Source organism: Schistocerca piceifrons, unplaced genomic scaffold (assembly GCF_021461385.2).
Source record: "Schistocerca piceifrons isolate TAMUIC-IGC-003096 unplaced genomic scaffold, iqSchPice1.1 HiC_scaffold_936, whole genome shotgun sequence".
NCBI classification, from domain to species: Eukaryota; Metazoa; Arthropoda; class Insecta; order Orthoptera; family Acrididae; genus Schistocerca; species Schistocerca piceifrons.
The window spans coordinates 2,007,181-2,020,351 of NW_025729208.1; positions in this window are offsets into that span (position 1 = coordinate 2,007,181).

Here is a 13,171-nt window from a genome sequence, read left to right on the forward strand (position 1 = left end):
CGAGGTATTGAATCTAACTGACGAAAGAAGAAAATATAAAAATGCAACAAATGAAGCAGGAAAATCGAATACAGACGTCTAAAAGTGAGAGTGACTGGAATTTGCAAAATGATAAAGCAGGAATAGACGAAAAATGCAAGGGTGCAGCAGCTTGCAAAACTAGGGGAAGGTTAGATGCCACCCAAAAGAAAATTAGAGACATCTTTTGAGAAAAGAAAAGCGACTGTATGATCACCAAGATCTCAGATGCAAACTAGGACTAAGCAGAGAAGGAAGATGTGACAGCTGGAAGAAATACATATTCAAATGGCTCTGAGCACTATGGGACTTAACTGCTGTGGTCATCAGTCCCCTAGACTTAGAACTACTTAAACCTAACTAACCTAAGGACATGACATACATCCATACCCGAGGCACGATTCGAACCTGCGACCGTAGCGGTCGCGCGGTTCCAGACTGTAGCGCCTAAAACCGCTCGGCCACACCGATCGGCTGAAGAAATACATAGAACGGGTATAAAGGGAAACGAACTTGAAGGCAGTACCATAGAACGAGAAAGGGAAGTAGATGAAGGTTATTTGGGAGATATGATACTGCGAGAAGAATCTGACAGAGTACTGAAAGACCTCAGTCGAAAGAACGCTTCTAGAGAAGATGAGATTCTTCTATTCCACCTAGTACGATGTGGAAGATATATGAGACGGACGAAATATCTCCACACTTCGAAAAGACTGTAATAATCTAAGTTCCAAAGAAGACAAGGGCTGACAGATGTGAATATCACATCACCGAATCATCAGTTTAATAAATTATACTTGCAAAATACTTACACATATTATTTACAAGAGAAAGGAAAAACTGGTAGAAATCGACCTTGGGAAATATGAGTCTCAGTTCCAGAGAAATGTTGAAACAGGCGACGCAATACTGGCCCCACGATTATCTTAGAATACAGGCCGGCCGAAGTGCCGAGCGGCTCTAGACGCTACAGTCAAGAACCGCACGGTCGCAGGTTCGAATCCTGCCTCGGGCATGGGTGTGTGTGATGTCCTTAGGTTAGTTAGGTTTAAGTAGTTCTAAGTTCTAGGGGACTGATATCCTCAGATGTTAAATCCCATAGCGCTCAGAGGCATTAGAAGACAGGTTAAAGAAAGACAAACCTAGATTTGTAGAATTTGTAGACCTTTAGATAACGTTGATTGGAATAAACTCTTTGAAATTGTGAAGATGACATACGGGGAGCGAATGGTTATACACAGCTGGTTCAGAAACCACTCTGCAGTTTGTGAGTGTAAGTGTATGGCCGAAAGAGTCAGCCTTCAGGAATTGTGAAACAAACCCTGTCGTCCAGGGCCGGATGCCACAAAGGGCGCAGATTCAATCCGAGATGGGGAAACTAACAGGTGTCTATTCTGTATTGAGGCCTAAGCGCTGTAGTGTGCGAGTGAGACAGACGAGAACCTACGTCATAGGGAAACCCAGGGAAGCATAGCAGGGTTAATTATGGCGGACCTAAGATCGGCCATAAAGGGAAACATTTATGAAAACTATTTAATTCTGTGGTAATTCAGTGAATCAAGCCACTGTTATTTTAATCTACCATGCTTTATAAATTTTCATGGTGATCCCAATAAAACTTGAATATTGATCATATCTACAATAGTTTAGGATTTACTGTTAAAGTGAAATTAACAAGTTTTGCAACAAAGACCTGAATGCTAAAATCTGAACGCTTTGATCGAGCTTAACTATCGACGTTTCATAAAAAAGTGCATCATTAAAATGACAAACGTTGTAAATATCAACTCTGTAACTTTATTTGTTTAAAAGATATAGTAAATTTAAATTACCAGTATTTTCAGTTAAGCATCAGATCATCATTTCCTCCGCACAAAACACATTGAACGATGACAGCATGACACCTTATTGAATCATTAGGTAACAGAATATTTGTTGTAAAGTTTAGTGCATAATAGTTACTTTTGTTCTTTATTTATTCATCAGAAAGCACATTGGTGCAAGGCTACTGGCCGTGACATTCGAAGTTAGGAAATTGTATTGGTTTTATGTAAAAGAATTTAACAATGGATACTATTGTCACTTTACTTAGAACGTGAAAGTGGTCAAGCTTTGATAATTTAAATATGTTAAAATGTAAGATAATGTAGAATGATCTGTAGCCAGTCAGATGGAATCCTGCCTCGGGCATGGATGTGTGTGACGTTCTTAGGTTAGTTAGGTTTAAGTAGTTCTAAGTTCTAGGGGACTGATGACCTCTGAAGTTGAGTCCCATAGTGCTCAGAGCCATTTGGACCATTTTTTGGCCAGTCAGATGGACGGCTTCAGGAAAGGGAACTGCCCTAGTCAGCTGAGCGAGGATACTCGGCGCGCGGGAAACGCGCCCAGGGACGGGCAGAGACAGTGCTGGTGGAGACGCGAAAGCGGACGGTCCGTCTTTAGGTAGCTAGAAAGTGAAACGACTTAGAAAATTTCGCGTTGTGTGGTATCGCGGGACTTAGTTTCTGAGCGGTGAGCAGCCGCGCACCTGATGTGAACTCTTAACTTTTCGCGAAGATAACGAGGTGGAATATTAGACCCGTATTTCGCGATGAGATTGTGAATGATCGAACTGTGTCAAATGGATATGCGCTTAAGTGTAACAGTAACTCTAAATGCGACTACTTTTGCTGTTAGTTTGCTTTCTGAATAAACATTATTCTAACCAAATCGCAACTGTGTGGCCTACATCATTTATGGGTCGTTAATTTAGTTCCCGATATTATTATTACTGTTATTATTTGTTATGTTAACTTTGTATTTCACAAACTTGCCATCAGCCAGACAATTTAACAAAAGGGTCACAAGTGTCTAATTTAGGGCGTATAATGCGACATGTGCGGTTCAACCGCTAGACGAGTTTGAGCCAAGACATTTCGACGAAAAGGAACCGCATGTGAGGCCGAACATCTTTGGGATGTTAGCCCGCAAGTTATAAGAATCGAAGAACGTGAAAGAGAAGCAGTAGTTGGGAAGGGAGTAAGACAGAATTGCAACCTACCCCAAAGGTATACGCTCTGCATATTGAGGAAACGAAAGGAAAAATTGACAAAAAAAAAACTCTGATGTTTGCTGATGACATTGTAATTCTGTTAGAGGGTGCAAAGAACTTGCAAGAGCAGTTGCATGGAATGGATAGTATCTTGCAAAAGAGGTTATAAGATGGTCATCAATAAAACTAAAACAAAGGTAACGGAATGTAGTCCAGCTAAATCAGGTTTCACTGAAGGAACTGGATTGTGAAGTACGACATTAAAAGGAGTAATAGATGAATTTTGCTATTTTGACAGCAAAACAATTGACTGTGGCCGAAGTAGAGAGAATGTAGTATGCAGACTGGCTGTAGTACGAATAGCATTTCTGAAAAACAGGAATTTGTTAACATTTAATACAAATTTTAATCTTAGGAAGTATTTTCTGAAGGTATTTGTGTGGAATGTAGCCTCGTGTACGGAAGAGAAACTTGGAAGATAAGCGGTTCAGACAAGAAGGTAGCAGTGAAATGTGGTGCTACGGAAGAATACTGCAGATTAGATTGGTACATAGAATATCTAATGGGAAGGTACAGAATCGGATTGGGGAGAAAGAAATTTATCACATAACTTGACGAAAAGAACGGATGAATTGACAGGACACAGCCTGGGGCATGAAAAAGTGGTCTGTTTGATACTTCAAGGAAATATGTGAGGTAAAAGTTGCAGAGATAGACCAAGGGATAAACGCAGTAAGCAGATTCAAGTGGATGTGGGTTGCAGTAGTTATTTGAAGATGAAGAGCCTCACCCAGGATACAGTAGTGTGGACAGCTCCGTCAAACCTGTATTCGGACTTAGGAAACAATGTATTATAGATGGCAACAAAGTTGGAAAGCTTGGTTCCTCCTTCTCATTTAGAGGAGTGATTCTCAGTGGCATCTGTGTTATTTTTGGTAGTATCCAACATTATCTCCTCATTTGTTCTCATATTTTTTGTTTCTGTTCCAGATTTTTTCTTTTCATTGCCAGTGTAACGTTATTAGTACTAGAAAAATAAGCTTCCGCGAAGAATTTGTAGTTCCCTTTTGCAACTTACTCGCCACTTTACTGGGTAAACCCATCATTTAAACTACTTACAAAAAATATTGACTAGATATCTGTCAAGGTTTGCTGATAGCTAGAAGTGTCCCTATTACACTCGGGAGCAGGTTCGGCAAATGTTTAATCGAGTGTGGTGTCTTCTGGTTCTGAGACGTGGACAATCAAGACAGAAAGAACAAAAATATTTAAAAAGTTTTGAAATATGGTCAAGGAGAAGAACAGAGACGGTGAAATGGATCGATAGAATGAGAAGTGAGGAAATGCTGAACAGAGTAGGACAGGAGAGGATCTTCATAAGAATGACACATAAGAGGAAACCGTCTTGGATGGGACACATGTTACGTAGGAACTGTCTACTACAGAGGATCATAGAGTGAAAAGTAGAAAGAATAAGAGAGAGAGGAAGAAGAAGGTTTGGAATGCCAACAGTTGTGAAGAGAGGAAGAAGCTACAATCAAATGAAGGAGGGTGCTCAGGAAGGAGAGATGTGGAGGACGTCCAGTTAATACCTGACAGGACAGATTCATTGAAAGAAGAAGAAGAAGCTGTCAATCGTTTGAGATACAAATAAGTTTTGCACATCTCAACTAACTTGGGCGTTTCACGTCTCCAAAGTCATCCAAACAGTTACAATAAAAATCGAAATTTTCACTCTTTCTGTCGCCACCCGACTCACAGGTTTGGTTGGTGTTAACGCCACATTACTTAAGGGGCAGACGTTCACGACGTATGCAGGGTACGGCGCAGAAGCCAGAGACGGGCACTTTCTGCTGTGTTGGTCGCCTCGTTGTTCACCTGATCTCTAGCAGCATCTTTGCATACTGTAAGAGATCCGTGTTTCTGTCTCTCATGGTCAGTTACGCCACAGCTGAATCCGATGTGCAGCTTCATACCTACACATCGCCAGCTCTGTCTCATATTGTCACTTGAGCATTCTCATCGCCATACCGGGTGTTTGGTCTTCTCCATACTATTTTTCGTCATAATGGTTGTGCTCCTATAAGTGGAACATTTTCTCAGAAATCGACATTTGTACACACGCGCAACTTGTAAAAGCATTAAACACTGTCGTCGCCCAGAATTACGCAACGCACCTTCTTTATCCTTCCGATAAGCCTTAACGACACACATGAGCTACAATAGTCCAGCAACAGCGTATAAATTTCCGAATACGCTGCATTCGTTTTCTTTTCGGCAGCGACTACCGTACGCCCCTCTTCTATGGAAATGAGATTTCCCGGCCTGTGCCGACTGTCTCTTCTTAGGAGTTATGCTTGACCTCACAGCAGATTTACTACTGCTGACATCCTAAAGACGTCTGCCTTCCTCACGCAGGCACAGAACATTCTTTCTCTCTCATGTATGTGTCTCCTCCACTTTTGATTACATATCTCCTCTTTCATGTGCATCATCAAAACCCATCGAGGTTCTTACATCTACAGAAAGCTGGTGACTGCTGCTGCGGATGTCAAATGTCTTTTCTCCCGTGTTATTATCTGCCCCACCAACATTTGTATGACATTTGTCCCGAGTCGAAAATTTTAGAGCAGGTGAGACTGTATGTTTGGGATAGTTATTTGCTTTTATACTGAATAGGCTTTTCACGGTATAAAATACGTAATTCGTGTTGCAGTGTTGTTAATTTCGTTAAGTGCTATTGTCATTATTGACGGAGGCACGGTAAACTACAAGAAAGAGCTCCTCTGCATGAACATGTTTTCTCATTTGCGTATAAACACTCATCATTGTGTTACAGGAACTTTTGGCTTCACTTCCACAATTTAGGATGGAGGGCTCTCACGATCACTGACAGATTACGTTTCTAGTTCACGACATTTTCGCAAGCCCTTTGCGTTTAAAAGTTAGTAAACTGAAGAACATTATGCCACAGATACTTCCAGGAGATCCTGATTAAGCTTTCTTATTTTTAATTTTGAGGGGTTATCCTAATAACACGCTTATTCCCATAGTATTTTTTTATACAGGGTGCAGAAAAATTCGCGCACTCTGACTTCGCAGCGCGATTCCTCACATACTAGCAATACAGAAATGTCTGTCTCATAATTTAGTCTTACTCATATTTCCGGCAGTAAATGGACTATAAACATTGGCAATGTGCAACACCGTAACCATATGTAAGGAACCACCTCTGTCAGCATATAAGATGGTGGTGAGTTTATATGGGACCAAACTGCTGAGGTTATCGGTTCCAAGGCTTACAAACTACTTAATCTAAATTAAACTAACAACACACACAACCGTGCCCGAGGAGGACTCGAACCTCCGACGGGAAGAGCCGCGCGAACCGTGGGAAGGTGCACCAGACCGCGTAGCTACCCCGCGCAGCAGCATGTAAGACAAGTGCTGTGTAGTTGCAGTGGACAGGGATTTGGGTTAGCATGGAGGAGGTCGAGGGTCTGATTCTGGATCGAGGGGTATTTGTTTTTATTTGCCATTTTCATTCCGTCATATAATACTGTAGTAGACACTGTTTTTTGAGCCACATGTATCCGACATTTTCATAGTACATGTTTGGAGATTATGTGCAAAGCACTTTTCTGGACCTTCTGGTGACGTAAGACCAGAACAAAATGTAATAGACCCCAACGTGGCAAGAATAATAGTTGTTACTAATCGATGGGACAGCTGGGGGAGTGGACACAGAAATTAGATTTGGAATCTAGTAGATGCAGCTGTATAAAACAAGGCGCGTCCATGACGTGCAAAAGGCTTCTTTAAAAGTTGACCAGTCAAAACTATTGTATTTCCATTTCTGTGTTCGTAGTATTAAGTGCAAATATTTTGTAGAATACCCACTAAATCGCTGTATGATGATTAAGAGACCAGATACCGTACTACACGGACTACATTTAGCAAATAAAAACAAATGCACCTCGACGCAGAAACGCACCCTCGACCACTTTCTTGCCTGCTAACGGAAACGCTATCCACTGCACCAACTCCATAGCAGTACTGCGGCGAGCTGACGGAGGTAGTTACCGTACACGTGATTACAGTGCTGCCACATTGTCAATCTTGAACATCAGTTTACTGTCGGACATATGGGAAGGACGAAATTTTATGAAAGACATTTCCGTATTGCTAGTATGTGAGAAATCGCGCTGCGCAGTCCGAGTGTGCGAATTTTTTTCACCCTGTATATCGCAGTTTACCTCATGATATGTAAAATTTAAGCTCTATTCTAATGTTGCCATGTTCTAGAGGTAATCTCTTCTGCATCTTTACGCTGATGTAAGAAATCTGATATAATGCTTTTATGTCGCTCTCTTTGTTAGTTAGCTCTCATGAAAAATTATTGGCCAACTGACACAAAAATTAATGAGATACTCTTAACATTTCGATTGACTGAATGTACTTATTACGTATTTGATCATCTGACAGCCACATTTTTCAGTCCAAAAACGACTTCGATGAATTCCTTGAGCACAACCTTTGATCCAACTGACAACGATTTGAATCTCGCTAGGTGTTACGCATTCCTATGTCAAAAATGGTATCATATGGACAGTGAAGTGTATACGCTATTCACATTCCCTATTCTCCTTGGCTTACAAATATAAACACACGGCAGGTCACTGTACATTTAACATTATGGGACCGGGGTAGGATTGGGGGTGGGGGGTTACTTCGTTCTTTCATTTGCGCTTCCTCTGTTTCCGTTCGGGAACGGAGAAAAGGATGAATTGTTGTCTGCGTACTTCCGTTCGCGTCCTAATATACTTTTCCCTTACCGCCATTATTTGTGTATCGGTGTGCTTTTCTCCTGTGTTTTTAATTTCTAAAGGTTTTTTTAATCACTCCAAGATTGCAAATTTCATGGTAAGAGTAAAAATGGAATGGGATAATCATGTGGTTCAATATGCAGTCCCCGTATATGCTATTACCTCACTTTTGAGATATTAGAGGTCCTTGTAATTCATGCTCGTACAAGCACAGTCATACGATGCATGACTTCTTGCTTCAGCGACAGGTGCCTCTAATGTGTAATGCTTGTGCCTGCTGATTACAGTGCGCCACATTTTAGTTATTTAATATTTAGACAAAGTGGTAGTGGCAAGTTGGATAAGATGGTAGTGGCTACTTTGATAAGATGATTGTGGCTCATTTAGCAGTAGATCTCACCTCTTATTTTAGCTGACAACGAGACGAGTGTGGTACGCTTTTTCGTTCTGTATAATATTCGACCTGTTCCCTAAAATATTAGCGAGAAATTTTTAATGTGTTATCAGCGTGGCTGGCTCGTCAAATCGCAAATGTATCATTTCTCATGGCTGTGACGCCTCTAATTAGTAGTAAAAGTAATTACAGTGACGTATGCTTAACAAAGAATATTTATCACAAGTTGTGTATTGAAACTTTAGATTTCTCGTTGACGTATAAAGAGTGCATGAACTGATAGTACAAAGGAAAGGCGCCATGTTAGTTTTTTCTTATCGCTTGTCTTTTTGATCTTGTTGCTTAGGTCTTGTCTTGCGTTCGTGGCTGTGTATGCAGTTCGATGTATAGAGGCTTGTTGCCTATTCATGTAAGTCGAATTACTGTTAAATAATAATCATCAGTGTCGAATTTTAAAAATTTGTTCTTGCTGTGAAACGGAAATCTTTTCCTCTCCTTACCATTTACGCAAATGTGGCCAGTGCTCTATACGCCTGGAAGCTCGTGCGGTATTTTAATCTAATTCCCAAAAGTAGCTTAAAATTAGTTTTCTATCATTTCTCGGGCTGCGCATTCTGAACGACTTGCATTTTAAAGTTATTTGCAGAGTCCGATTTTCAGCTAACACAGCACGGTTATCTCTGATTGTTGAAATTTTATATTTACATAAAACCACACTAACAGAAGCTTGCATTAACTTTGGCTTGAGGCTGACGAAGTAATAGTTCACAATTAAAAGAATTTTCAGTTTATTTCGAGTAAGAAAGAAAAATGCTTAATATCCAACCAGACAATTTTTCGTAGCAGTAAAATATATCCTGATCTCAGAATAATAATTCCTAAGATCACGATATTTTCACTTTACGTAAAGTACTTATATCTGAAGTGCAATTATCGTTATTAAATGTAGGAAGAGAAGTTCATTCTTGCTTTCCCAATAATTCTTTACGGAAATACTTTCTCAATTTCCCGTGGTAAAATCAGGCAGGGTCTAGTTTATGGGGTACCCTCTGTTTTGGGAAATATGACTCTGTACGTACTCCAAGTGTAAACAAAAATTTTCCAAGTATATTTTCAGCTTTTTGCCAAATAATATCTCATGTATGATAGTTGCGAATTTGTTGATCATAATTGTCTGTAACACGGTATTGTTAGTTCAACGACTTGTGCCTCTACGGTGTTTAGATTCATTAACTTTCAAACACCGCTTCTGTGCAAACGAGAAACTTTGCATGTAAATGATGTTGATGGGTCGTAGAACAAACACATCAGCGTACTTTAAAATCTCTATTATTCCATTTCGCCGTTACAAATGGGTAACTTCCCTTGTTACCTTGTTATATGTCCCTCCTGCTAGATACATCTACATCCTCATACATACTCGGCAAGAAACAGTATTGTGCGGGGCGGTGAGTACCTTATACCGCTACTAGTCATTTTCTTTCCTGTCCCATTCGCAAACAGAGCGAGAGAGAGACTTATGCTCCCGTACGAGCCCGTATTTTTCTTATCTTCGTGGTTCTTATTCGAAATGTACGTTGGAGACAGTAGACTCGTTCTGCAGCCGCCTTCAAATGCCAGTTTCCAAATTTTCTCAGTGGCGTTTCACGAAAATAACGTCACCTTCTCTCCAGGAATTTCCATTTGAGTTCCCGAAGCATCTCAGTAATACTTCCGTGTTGTTCGAACCTACCGGTAACTAATCTAGGAGCCCGCCTCTGAATTGCTTCAATGTGTATCTTTAATCGAGCCTGGTGGGGGAACCAAACACGCGAGCAGTTCTAAATAATGGATCCCTCTAGCGCTCTGTACGCAGTCTTCTTTACAGAAGAAGCACACCTTCCTAAAATTTTCCCATCAAACCGAAGTCGACCGTTAGCCTTCCCTACTACCATCGTCACGTGCTCGTTCCATTCCATGTCGCTTTGCAACTTACAACCAGATATTTTATCGACCTGACTGTGTCAAGCAGTAGGGACTTGCAAATTTTAAAAAGCATCGATATATATAGTATCGATATTTCTAAAAGACATTGATAATGTCGAGACAGTAATACCGATATTTTGAAATATTTTTGTCCCATCCCTATGCGTGAGAAGCCTCGATAGTGAAACACTTCTGATACGTGTTCTGCACATGACATATTCACTTGCCATAAGTATTTCAGACAACAAGAATTCATATTCCATTAAATACCAATGAAGTAATGTGTGTGACTTTAGGGCTAAGTCTATGTTACTTTTACCGTGCGTCTGTCTTCTCGGTTCAGACACTCGGGGGGTAAGGAGAGTTCACATTCTACCTCATAGTTGGGAGCAGGGAGTGGTAATTTCCACCATTCTCATACACAGCTGTCAGCAAACGTGTTCATTTCGCACCTCATGCCTATCATTTGTAGTTGTAGAAATGAAACACGCAAGTAACAAGCATTCATGAGTATGCAATGCAGATACAATCATGTCCAAATCTGGTGCTCATTTTTAGTACTGAATACGAAATTAAATTAACCCCATTGTAAGATATTTACTGCTAGATTGTAAACATTGGGTAGCTAGAATGGGCAAGAGATCTGCCGATGAAAACTATAGTACCTGTGAGTCAAGAAGAGACAGGCTCCCAGGTAGATGCTATTTTCCTTGACTTCCGGAAGGCCTTCGATACAGTTCCGCACTGTCGCCTGATAAACAAAGTAAGAGCCTACGGAATATCAGACCAGCTGTGTGGCTGGATTGAAGAGTTTTTAGCAAACAGAACACAGCATGTTGTTATCAATGGAGAGACGTCTACAGACGTTAAGGTAACCTCTGGCGTGCCACAGGGGAGTGTTATGGGACCATTGCTTTTCACAATATACACTCCTGGAAATTGAAATAAGAACACCGTGAATTCATTGTCCCAGGAAGGGGAAACTTTATTGACACATTCCTGGGGTCAGATACATCACATGATCACACTGACAGAACCACAGGCACATAGACACAGGCAACAGAGCATGCACAATGTCGGCACTAGTACAGTGTATATCCACCTTTCGCAGCAATGCAGGCTGCTATTCTCCCATGGACACGATCGTAGAGATGCTGGATGTAGTCCTGTGGAACGGCTTGCCATGCCATTTCCACCTGGCACCTCAGTTGGACCAGCGTTCGTGCTGGACGTGCAGACCGCGTGAGACGACGCTTCATCCAGTCCCAAACATGCTCAATGGGGGACAGATCCGGAGATCTTGCTGGCCAGGGTAGTTGACTTACATCTTCTAGAGCACGTTGGGTGGCACGAGATACATGCGGACGTGCATTGTCCTGTTGGAACAGCAAGTTCCCTTGCCGGTCTAGGAATGGTAGAACGATGGGTTCGATGACGGTTTGGATGTACCGTGCACTATTCAGTGTCCCCTCGACGATCACCAGTGGTGTACGGCCAGTGTAGGAGATCGCTCCCCACACCATGATGCCAGGTGTTGGCCCTGTGTGCCTCGGTCGTATGCAGTCCTGATTGTGGCGCTCACCTGCACGGCGCCAAACACGCATACGACCATCATTGGCACCAAGGCAGAAGCGACTCTCATCGCTGAAGACGACACGTCTCCATTCGTCCCTCCATTCACGCCTGTCGCGACACCACTGGAGGCGGGCTGCACGATGTTGGGGCGTGAGCGGAAGACGGCCTAACGGTGTGCGGGACCGTAGCCCAGCTTCATGGAGACGGTTGCGAATGGTCCTCGCCGATACCCCAGGAGCAACAATGTCCCTAATTTGCTGGGAAGTGGTGGTGCGGTCCCCTACGGCACTGCGTAGGATCCTACGGTCTTGGCGTGCATCCGTGAGTCGCTGCGGTCCGGTCCCAGGTCGACGGGCACGTGCACCTTCCGCCGACCACTGGCGACAACATCGATGTACTGTGGAGACCTCACGCCCCACGTGTTGAGCAATTCGGCGGTACGTCCACCCGGCCTCCCGCATGCCCACTATACGCCCTCGCTCAAAGTGCGTCAACTGCACATACGGGTCACGTCCACGCTATCGCGGCATGCTACCAGTGTTAAAGACTGCGATGGAGCTCCGTATGCCACGGCAAACTGGCTGACACTGACGGCGGCGGTGCACAAATGCTGCGCAGCTAGCGGCATTCGACGGCCAATACCGCGGTTCCTGGTGTGTCCGCTGTGCCGTGCGTGTGATCATTGCTTGTACAGCCCTCTCGCAGTGTCCGGAGCAAGTATGGTGGGTCTGACACACCGGTGTCAATGTGTTCTTTTTTCCATTTCCAGGAGTGTATATAAATGACCTAGTAGATAGTGTCGGAAGTTCCATGCGGCTTTTCGCGGATAATGCTGTAGTACAGAGAGAAGTTGCAGCATTAGAAAATTGTAGCGAAATGCAGGAAGATCTGCAGCGGATAGGCACTTGGTGCAGGGAGTGGCAACTGACCCTTAACATGGATAAATGTAATGTACTGCGAGTACATAGAAAGAAGGATCCTTTATTGTATGATTATATGATAGCGGAACAAATACTGGTAGCAGTTACTTCTGTAAAATATCTGGGAGTATGCGTGCGGAACGATTTGAAGTGGAATGATCATATAAAATTAATTGTTGGTAAGGCGGGTACCAGGTTGAGATTCATTGGGAGAGTCCTTAGAAAATGTAGTCCATCAACAAAGGAGCTGGCTTACAAAACACTCGTTCGACCTATACTTGAGTATTGCTCATCAGTGTGGGATCCGTACCAGATCGGGTTGACGGAGGAGATAGAGAAGATCCAAAGAAGAGCGGCGCGTTTCGTCACAGGGTTATTTGGTAACCGTGATAGCGTTACGGAGATGTTTAGCAAACTCAAGTGGCAGACTGCCAGAGAGGCG